Source organism: Bufo gargarizans, chromosome 10 (assembly GCF_014858855.1).
Source record: "Bufo gargarizans isolate SCDJY-AF-19 chromosome 10, ASM1485885v1, whole genome shotgun sequence".
Taxonomy (NCBI): Eukaryota; Metazoa; Chordata; class Amphibia; order Anura; family Bufonidae; genus Bufo; species Bufo gargarizans.
The window spans coordinates 84208026-84217350 of NC_058089.1; the positions used below are offsets into that span (position 1 = coordinate 84208026).

The window sequence follows — 9325 nt, forward strand, 5'->3', positions numbered from 1 at the left end:
TCTTTGGTCTTTCCCATGTTGGAGAGTTTGGAGTCTGCTTGATTGATTGATTCTGTGGACAGGTGTCTTTTATACAGGTGACTAGTTAAGACAGGTGTCCTTAATGAGGGTGACTAATTGAGTAGAAGTGTCTAACCACTCTGTGGGAGCCAGAACTCTTAATGGTTGGTAGGGGTTCAAATACTTATTTCACTCAATGAAATGCAAATCAGTTGCTATCTTTTATTTAAAGTTATTTTTTCGATTTTCCTTTTGATGTGCTATCTGCCACTGTTACAATAAACCTACCATTGAAATGATACTGTTCTGAGACTTTTCATTTCTTTGTCATTGGACAAACTTACAAAATCAGTGAGGGGTCAAATAATTATTTCCTCCACTGTATATATATATATATATATATATATATATATATATATATAGGTTCCACAATCAATCAAAAACGCAACCATCGATTTCAACGAAACTTGGTATACACATCCCTTTCTACCTGGAAATAAATATTGTGTGTGTGTGTGTGTGTGTGTGTGTGTGTGTCGGGGGGGGGGGGGGGTCACAGCTCTCTAGGACGTACCGTTCCTGAGATATTCCCCAAAAATGACTTGCATTAGCCAATACAGGCCTTTCTCTTCATATCCCGACTGCAAATACACATGGTCACATGTCCCTTATCAGCAGGCCCTTAGTCTCCACATACACACAGTTTTACTACAGGTTTCCTTAACAAGCCATTTTTCTTCACTGCTTTAGGTCAGCTTTAGGCTAGGGCTGCACGACACATAGGGTACAACTACACTGCTGCATGTGTCGCATGACAATTTTTATAATGCTAGTCTATGGTCAGGGGCGTACATAGAAATCACTGGACCCCATGGCAAGAATATGAATTGGGCCCCCTTGTGAGTGACACATAACACCCCTTAGGCCCCTTTCACATGGCCAATTTTTTCGCGCAAGTGCAATGCGTGAGGTGAACTGAATCCGGACCCGTTCATTTCTCTGGGGCTGTGCACATGAGCAATGATTCTAATGCATCACTTGTGCGTTGCGTGAAAATCGCAGCATGCTCTATATTGTGCATTTTTTTAACGCAATGCAGGCCCCATAGAAGTGAATGGGGCTGCGTGAAAATCGCAAGCATCTGCAAAAAAGTGCGGCTGCGGTGCAATTTTAACGTATGGTTGCTAGGATGAAAGTCTATTCACTGTATTATTTTCCCTTATAACATTGTTTTAAGGGAAAATAATAGCATTCTTTAATACAGAATGCTTAGTAGAAGGTCAATTGAGGGTTAAAAAACTAAAAATAAATTGACTCACCTCCTCCAATTGATTGCATAGCTGCCGTTCTCCTGTTCATTTTTCAGGACCTGTCAAAGGACCTGTGGTGACATCACTGTGCTCACCACAAATACATCACATGATCGATCACCATGGTGATGGACCATGTGATGAGCTCAGTGACGTCACCACAGGTTCTTTGACAGGTCCTGAAGAAAGAACAGGAGATCGGCAGCTACGCGATCAATTGGAGGAGGTGAGGTGATTGTTATTTTTTAACCCTCAATTCACCTTCTACTAAACATTCTATATTAAAGAATGCTATTATTTTCCCTTATAACCATGTTATAAGGGAAAATAATAAAATTTACAGAATACTGAACCCAAACCTGAAATTCTGTGAAGAAGTTCGGGTTCGGGTCTGGGTACCAAACATGATGATTTTAAAACGCTTTGCACTCATGGGGAAAAATCACGCATGTTCCTGAAATGCACCCGCATCTTTTCCCGAAACACCCATGTGAAACCAGCCTTAGGGTATGTGCACATCTGCTGCAAATGTTCTAGCAGAAGCCTCCTTTGCAGATTCTGACAAAAACAAAGGGAAAAATACCGCTGCATGCCAGATCTCGAATGGCCCCATTATTGTGCCAGCAGTGTTTGGCATACACTGAATGTGGCGATTCTGGAATTCTACTGGCATGCTGGAACAGAATACCGAAATCTGATCGCAAGTGATTACCTAGCCATACCCGATGAACTGTGCCCGCTGCTGCTATTTCTTATATAGTTGTCACCTTTCCCCATGAACTGTGCCCGCTGCTGCTACTTCTTATATAGTTGTCACCTTTCCCCATGAACTGTGCCCGCTGCTGCTACTTCTTATATAATATGCCATCCATGGACTGTGCTTGTTCCTGCTTCACCTCCTCCCTAATGCTGACTTACTGTTTGTGCTGCTGGCAGAGCGCAGTCAGGGCCAAGGGCAGATCTTGAAGGAGCTGGACTGGAGTCTGGACTTGTGACACTGCTGGATCGGGTCAGGTCTGGACTAATCAATCCGATCAAAGTGCGAGACATGCTGGCACAGGAATAGGACAGGGACATTTTGCAAGGTGTAGACACAGTAAATTAAAGGATTTAATCCAGTCACAACTTATTTTTCTCTGACTGCTGCAGAGCCTCCTAATACACGCCTCAGCTGCTGTAGAACCTCTGAATAAGCACCTCAGCTGCTGCAGAACATCATAATGAGGCTAGAGAACATATAAGGCTTTGATTACATCTATGTTAGGAGCATCATTCGCACATCAGATCATAAATGAAGATAAGCGAATTTCATATTTTGAAATTCGATTATACTTTGTTTGTTGTTTAACCACTTCAACCCCGCTAGCTGAAACCCCCTTAATGACCAGGCCACTTTTTACACTTCTGCACTACACTACTTTCACCGTTTATTGCTCGGTCATGCAACTTACCACCCAAATGAATTTTACCTCCTTTTCTTCTCACTAATAGAGCTTTCATTTGGTGGTATTTTATTGCTGCTGACATTTTTACTTTTTTTGTTATTAATCAAAATGTAACGATTTTTTTGCAAAAAAATGACATTTTTCACTTTCAGCTGTAAAATTTTGCAAAAAAAAACGACATCCATATATACATTTTTCGCTAAATTTATAGTTCTACATGTCTTTGAAAAAAATAATGTTTGGGCAAAAAAAAAATGGTTTGGGTAAAAGTTATAGCGTTTACAAACTATGGTACAAAAATGTGAATTTCCGCTTTTTGAAGCAGCTCTGACTTTCTGAGCACCTGTCATGATTCCTGAGGTTCTACAATGCCCAGACAGTAGACAAACCCCACAAATGACCCCATTTCAGAAAGTAGACACCCTAAGGTAATCACTGATGGGCATAGTGAGTTCATAGAACTTTTTATTTTTTGTCACAAGTTAGCGGAAAATGATGATTTTTATTTTATTTATTTTTTTTCTCACAAAGTCTCATATTCCACTAACTTGCGACAAAAAATAAAAAATTCTAGGAATTCGCCATGCCCCTCACAGAATACCTTGGGGTGTCTTCTTTCCAAAATGGGGTCACTTGTGGGGTAGTTATACTGCCCTGGCAATTTAGGGGACCAAATGTGTGAGAATTACTTTGCAATCAAAATGTGTAAAAAATGGCCTGCGAAATCCGAAAGGTGCACTTTGGAATATGTGCCCCTTTGCTCACCTTGGCTGCAAAAAAGTGTCACACATCTGGTATTGCCGTACTCTGGAGAAGTTGGGGGGGGAATGTGTTTTGGGGTGTCATTTTACATATACCCATGCTGGGTGAGAGAAATATCTTGGCAAAAGACAACTTTTCCAATTTATTTATACAAAGTTGGCATTTGACCAAGATATTTTTCTCACCCAGCATGGGTATATGTAAAATGACACCTCAAAACACATTCCCCAACTTCTCCTGAGTACGGCGATACCAGATGTGTGACCCTTTTTTTGCAGCCAAGGTGGGCAAAGGGGCACACATTCCAAAGTGCACCTTTCGGATTTCGCAGGCCATTTTTTACACATTTTGATTGCAAAGTACTTCTCACACATTTGGGCCCCTAAATTGCCAGGGCAGTATAACTACGCCACAAGTGACCCCATTTTGGAAAGAAGACACCCCAAGGTATTCCGTGAGGGGCATGGCGAGTTCCTAGAATTTTTTATTTTTTGCTGCAAGTTAGTGGAATATGAGACTTTGTAAGGAAAAAAGGAAAAAAAAGAAAAATCATCATTTTCCGCTAACTTGTGAGAAAAACTAAAAAATTCTAGGACACGCATGCCACCACTATCCCAAAATACCTGATGATTGACAAACATCACCAATTGGTGGCGTGGTTGTCACCCTATTATTTTATCAGAAAGAAGAAGTTCAAGACAGCAGTAATGTAGTTAAGGGTCTGGATCTAATAGAGAAAAGACAAACATCTATTACTCATATTTTCCCTTTCCAATGATGACAGGGTGTATATATCATCAATTTATAGATTGATTTCAAATGCCTCATTAAGACCCTGGGGGCTCAGGCTATTAAGTTTATAGATCCAGAACATTTCACGTCTTTTGATTGTTTGTGTAATGTTCCGGGTGTCAGCATGAATTTTCCGGGTGTCAGCATGAAATTACACCCTGTCATCATTGGAAAGGGAAAATATGAGTAATAGATGTTTGTCTTTTCTCTATTAGATCCAGACCCTTAACTACATTACTGCTGTCTTGAACTTCTTCTTTCTGATAAAATAATAGGGTGACAACCACGCCACCAATTGGTGATGTTTGTCAATCATCAGGTATTTTGGGATAGTGGTGGCATGCGTGTGTACTTTTACCAACTGCACGCATGCACCCACCTGTATCCCCCAAATCCTGCATGACTAATGTCAATTTATTATGTGATTTGATTGGATGACGTCCCAATCACATAAAAATTCTTTTTATATATTTTTAATTCTTAATATTATTATTCTTTTAGTAGAAGGACTTTCTCATTTAGAAACCTAATAAGTGGCTAAAATTATTTAATTCTTTTCTTAAAAGGAGTATCAGTTTTTATATTTCCCTTCCTTTATTTATTGGCCATGCCACCCTGGGTACGCCTGATCTCGTCTGATCTCAGAAGCAAAGCAGGGTTGGGCTCGGCCAGTACTTGGATGGGAGACCACCTGGGAAGAGCGAGTGCTGTAGACCTTTATATATATATCAATTTTTCAATTTTTTAAATCTTTTTAAGGTCGTATCATGCCACTTCCTATTTATGTTTAATAACATTGTTTATTTTTCAGGAATCTAGTTATTGTATCTGTAGGGCAACATTATATGTATGTGATCTTCACAATATATGCTTTTCTTTTTCCTCCCCTCCTCTATTTTTGTGAATGTTCTAAATGTTCTTCTTCTGTTGAATCACAGTAGATTTCCAGTGAGAGCGCCCTCTGGTTTATAAAAACGACTCTGATAAGTTTCTACCTGACTATGCGATGTGCGGTTATAGAAATGCAAGTCAGACGGCTCTCTCACCATTCAAGTGTCCCTGTAACTAGGTAACGGCTCTCACATGATCGGATCTTACTCACGTGATGTGAGCCATGTGATACCAGGTTGAGTTACGTGAGCTAGCTTCTTTAGAGAGGACGGCCCCCTCACCACTTTTGTTACCTTGTGACCGAGCAACGGCTCTCACGTGACTGGGATCCGGTCATGTGACACAGGTCCTAGAGTCTTGATAGAACTTTACAATCGCCTTATTTGATTAGAAACCTGTGATGCGTTTGCTATTGCACACCTCATAGGGTCGGCCCCCATATGGGCGTATTGTTTTGAGGTCACTTACAAAACTGACTATTTTCAGTGTGCTTTTCTAGCTTTATATAATACAAATGTGTTTCTAATGTGCACATCGGCGGCTCATTATGAGAGCTTGCAGATATGCACATTATATTTGCCACTGATCATTTAGGCAACACCCAAATCTCCTCCCTTCTGACCCTGTGACCCTTTAAGGGCGGTATGTTTGTAAGTATAAATATGTGTAGCCTTGTGCTGTTACTTTGTGCAGCTCTGTGTACCTGATGAAGGGGAGTGATTCCCCGAAACGCGTTGTATCGCTGCAATAAAAAGATTTCCTCTTGATCCTGGTGACTGGCTGACGGTAATTCGCGCCGTGGGACGTGTTTTTGTTCCTTTTTCTGAGCACCTGTCATGTTTCCTGAGGTTCTACAATGCCCAGACAGTACAAACACCCCACAAATGACCCCATTTTGGAAAGAAGACACCCTAAGGTATTCACTGATGGGCATAGTGAGTTCATAGAACTTTTTATTTTTTGTCACAAGTTAGCGGAAAATGATGATTTATTTTTTATTTTATTTTTTTCTTACGAAGTCTCATATTCCACTAACTTGTGACAAAAAATTCTAGGAACTCGCCATGCCCCTCACGGAATACCCTGAGGTGTCTTCTTTCCAAAATGGGGTCACTTGTGGGGTAGTTATACTGACCTGGCATTTTAGGGGCCCATATGCGTGAGAAGTAGTTTGAAATCAAAATCTGTAAAAATGACCGGTGATATCCGAAAGGTGCACTTTGGAATGTGGGTCCCTTTGCCCACCTAGGCTGCAAAAAAGTGTCACACATCTGGTATTGCAGTACTCAGTAGTTGGGGAATGTGTTTTGGGGTGTTATTTTACATATACCCATGCTGGGTGAGAGAAATATCTTGGTCAAATGCCAACTTTGCATAAAAAAAAAGGGAAATATTGTCTTTTGCCAACATATTTCTCTCACCCAGCATGGGTATAAGTAAAATGACACCCCAAAACACATTCCCCAACTTCTCCCGAGTACGGCGATACCAATGTGTGACACTTTTTTGCAGCCTAGGCGGGCAAAGGGGCACACATTCCAAAGAGCACCTTTCGGATTTCACAGGTCATTTTTTACAGATTTTGATTGCAAACTACTTCTCACGCATATGGGCCCCTAAAATGCCAGGGCAGTATAACTACCCCACAAGTGAACCAATTTTGGAAAGAAGACACCCCAGGGTATTCCGTGAGGGGCATGGTGAGTTCCTAGAATTTTTTATTTTTTGTCACAAGTTAGTGGAATATGAGACTTTGTAAGAAAAAAATAAATAAAATAAAATCATCATTTTCCGCTAACTTGTGACAAAAAATAAAAAATTCTAGGAACTCGCCATGCCCCTCACGGAATACCTTGGGGTGTCTTCTTTCCAAAATGGGGTCACTTGTGGGGTAGTTATACTGCCCTGGCATTTTAGGGGCCCTAATCAAAATGTGTACAAAATGACCTGTGAAATCCTAAAGGTGCTCTTTGGAATGTGTGCCCCTTTGCCCACCTAGGCGGCAACAAAGTGTCACACATGTGGTATCGCCGTACTCAGGAGAAGTTGGGGAATGTGTTTTGGGTGTCATTTTACATATACCCATGCTGGGTGAGAGAAATATCTTGGCAAAAGACAACTTTTCCCATTTTGTTTATACAAAGTTGGCATTTGACCAAGATATTTATCTCACCCAGCATGGGTATATGTAAAATGACACCCAAAAACACATTCCCCAACTTCTCCTGAGTGCGGCGATACCACATGTGTGACACTTTTCTGCAGCCTAGATGCACAAAGCGGCCCAAATTCCTTTTAGGAGGGCATTTTTAGACATTTGGATCCCAGACTTCTCACGCTTTCGGGCCCCTAAAATGCCAGGGCAGTATAAATACCCCACATGTGACCCCATTTTGGAAAGAAGACACCCCAAGGTATTCAATGAGGGGCATGGCGAGTTCATAGATTTTTTATTTTTTTTTGCACAAGTTAGCGGAAATTGATTTTTTTTTTGTATTTTCTTACAAAGTCTCCCTTTCCACTAACTTGGGATAAAAATTTCACTCTTTTATGGACTCAATATGCCCCTCTGATCACCCCCCTGTCATTGATCACCCCCCTGTAAGGCTCCATTCAGACGACCATATGAGTTTTACGGATCCACGGATACATGGATCGGATCCGCAAAACACATACGGACGTCTGAATGGAGCCTTCCAGGGGGGTGATCAATGACAGGGAGGTGATCACCCATATAGATTCCCTGATCACCCCCCTGTCATTGATCACCCCCCTGTAAGGCTCCATTCAGGCGTCCGTATGTGTTTTGCGGATCCGATCCATGTATCCGTGGATCCGTAAAAATCATACAGATGTCTGAATGGAGCCTTACAGGGGGGTGATCAGGGAATCTATATGGGTGATCACCTCCCTGTCATTGATCACCCCCCTGTAAGGCTCCATTCAGACGTCCGTACGTGTTTTGCGGTTCCGATCCATGTATCCGTGGATCCGTAAAAATTATACGGACGTCTGAATGGAGCCTTACAGGGGGGTGATCAATGACAGGGGGGTGATCAGGGAATCTATATGGGTGATAACCCCCCTGTCATTGATCACCCCCCTGTAAGGCTCCATTGAGACGTCCGTTTGATTTTTACGGATCCACGGATACGTCTCAATGGAGCCTTACAGGGGGGTGATCAATGACAGGGGGGTGATCAGGGAGTCTATATGAGGTGATCATGGGTGATCAGGGGTTCATAAGGGGTTAATAAGTGACAGGGGGGTGTAGTGTAGTGGTGCTTTGTGGTACTTTACTGAGCTACTTGTGTCCTCTGGTGGTCAATCCAAACAAAAGGGACCACCAGAGGGCCAGGTAGCAGGTATATTAGACGCTGTTATCAAAACAGCGTCTAATATACCTGTTAGGGGTTAAAAAAATCACATCTCCAACCTGCCAGCAAACGATCGCCGCTGGCAGGCTGGAGATCCACTCGTTTACCTTCCGATCCTGTGAACGCGCGCGCCTGTGTGCGCGCATTCACAGGAAATCACGGCTCTCCAAAGATGACGCATATATGCGTGACTCTGCGCAGAGCTGCCACCTCCGGAACGCGAATATGCGTTAGGTGGTCCGGAGGTGGTTAAAGTTCAATTGCGTTATGGATTCCGTTGCTACGGACCATAACACAATTCTATGACAAAATGCATAACAGAATGCCTTTAAAAGGCATTCCGTTATTCAGTCATAATAGAAGTCTATGAGCTGCAAAACAGATCCGTCCCTTTTCCGTTATGCAGATACGGATCCGTTATGCAGGCCATAGACTTCTATTATGACGGACTGAATAACGGAATGCCTATAAAGGCATTCCGTTATGCATTCCATCATAGAATTGTGTTATGGTCCGTGGTAACGGAATCCATAACGCTATTCACCTTTAACCCCTTAGGGACCGGGTTCATTTTCACCTTAAGGACCACGCCGTTTTTTGCAAATGTGACCAGTGTCACTTTAGGTGGTGATAACTTTAAAACGCTTTGACTTATCCAGGCCATTCTGAGATTGTTTTTTCGTCACATATTGTACTTCATGACACTGGTAAAACGGAGTCAAAAAAATTCATTTTTATTTATAAAAAA

The 9325-nt window shown here is 41.9% G+C and overlaps 1 pseudogene; it reads left to right on the forward strand.

Moving 5' to 3' along the window:
• Positions 1-4906: 4906 nt before the first annotated feature.
• On the forward strand, positions 4907-5025 carry LOC122921161 (annotated as a pseudogene).
• The last annotated feature ends 4300 nt before the right edge of the window (positions 5026-9325 follow it).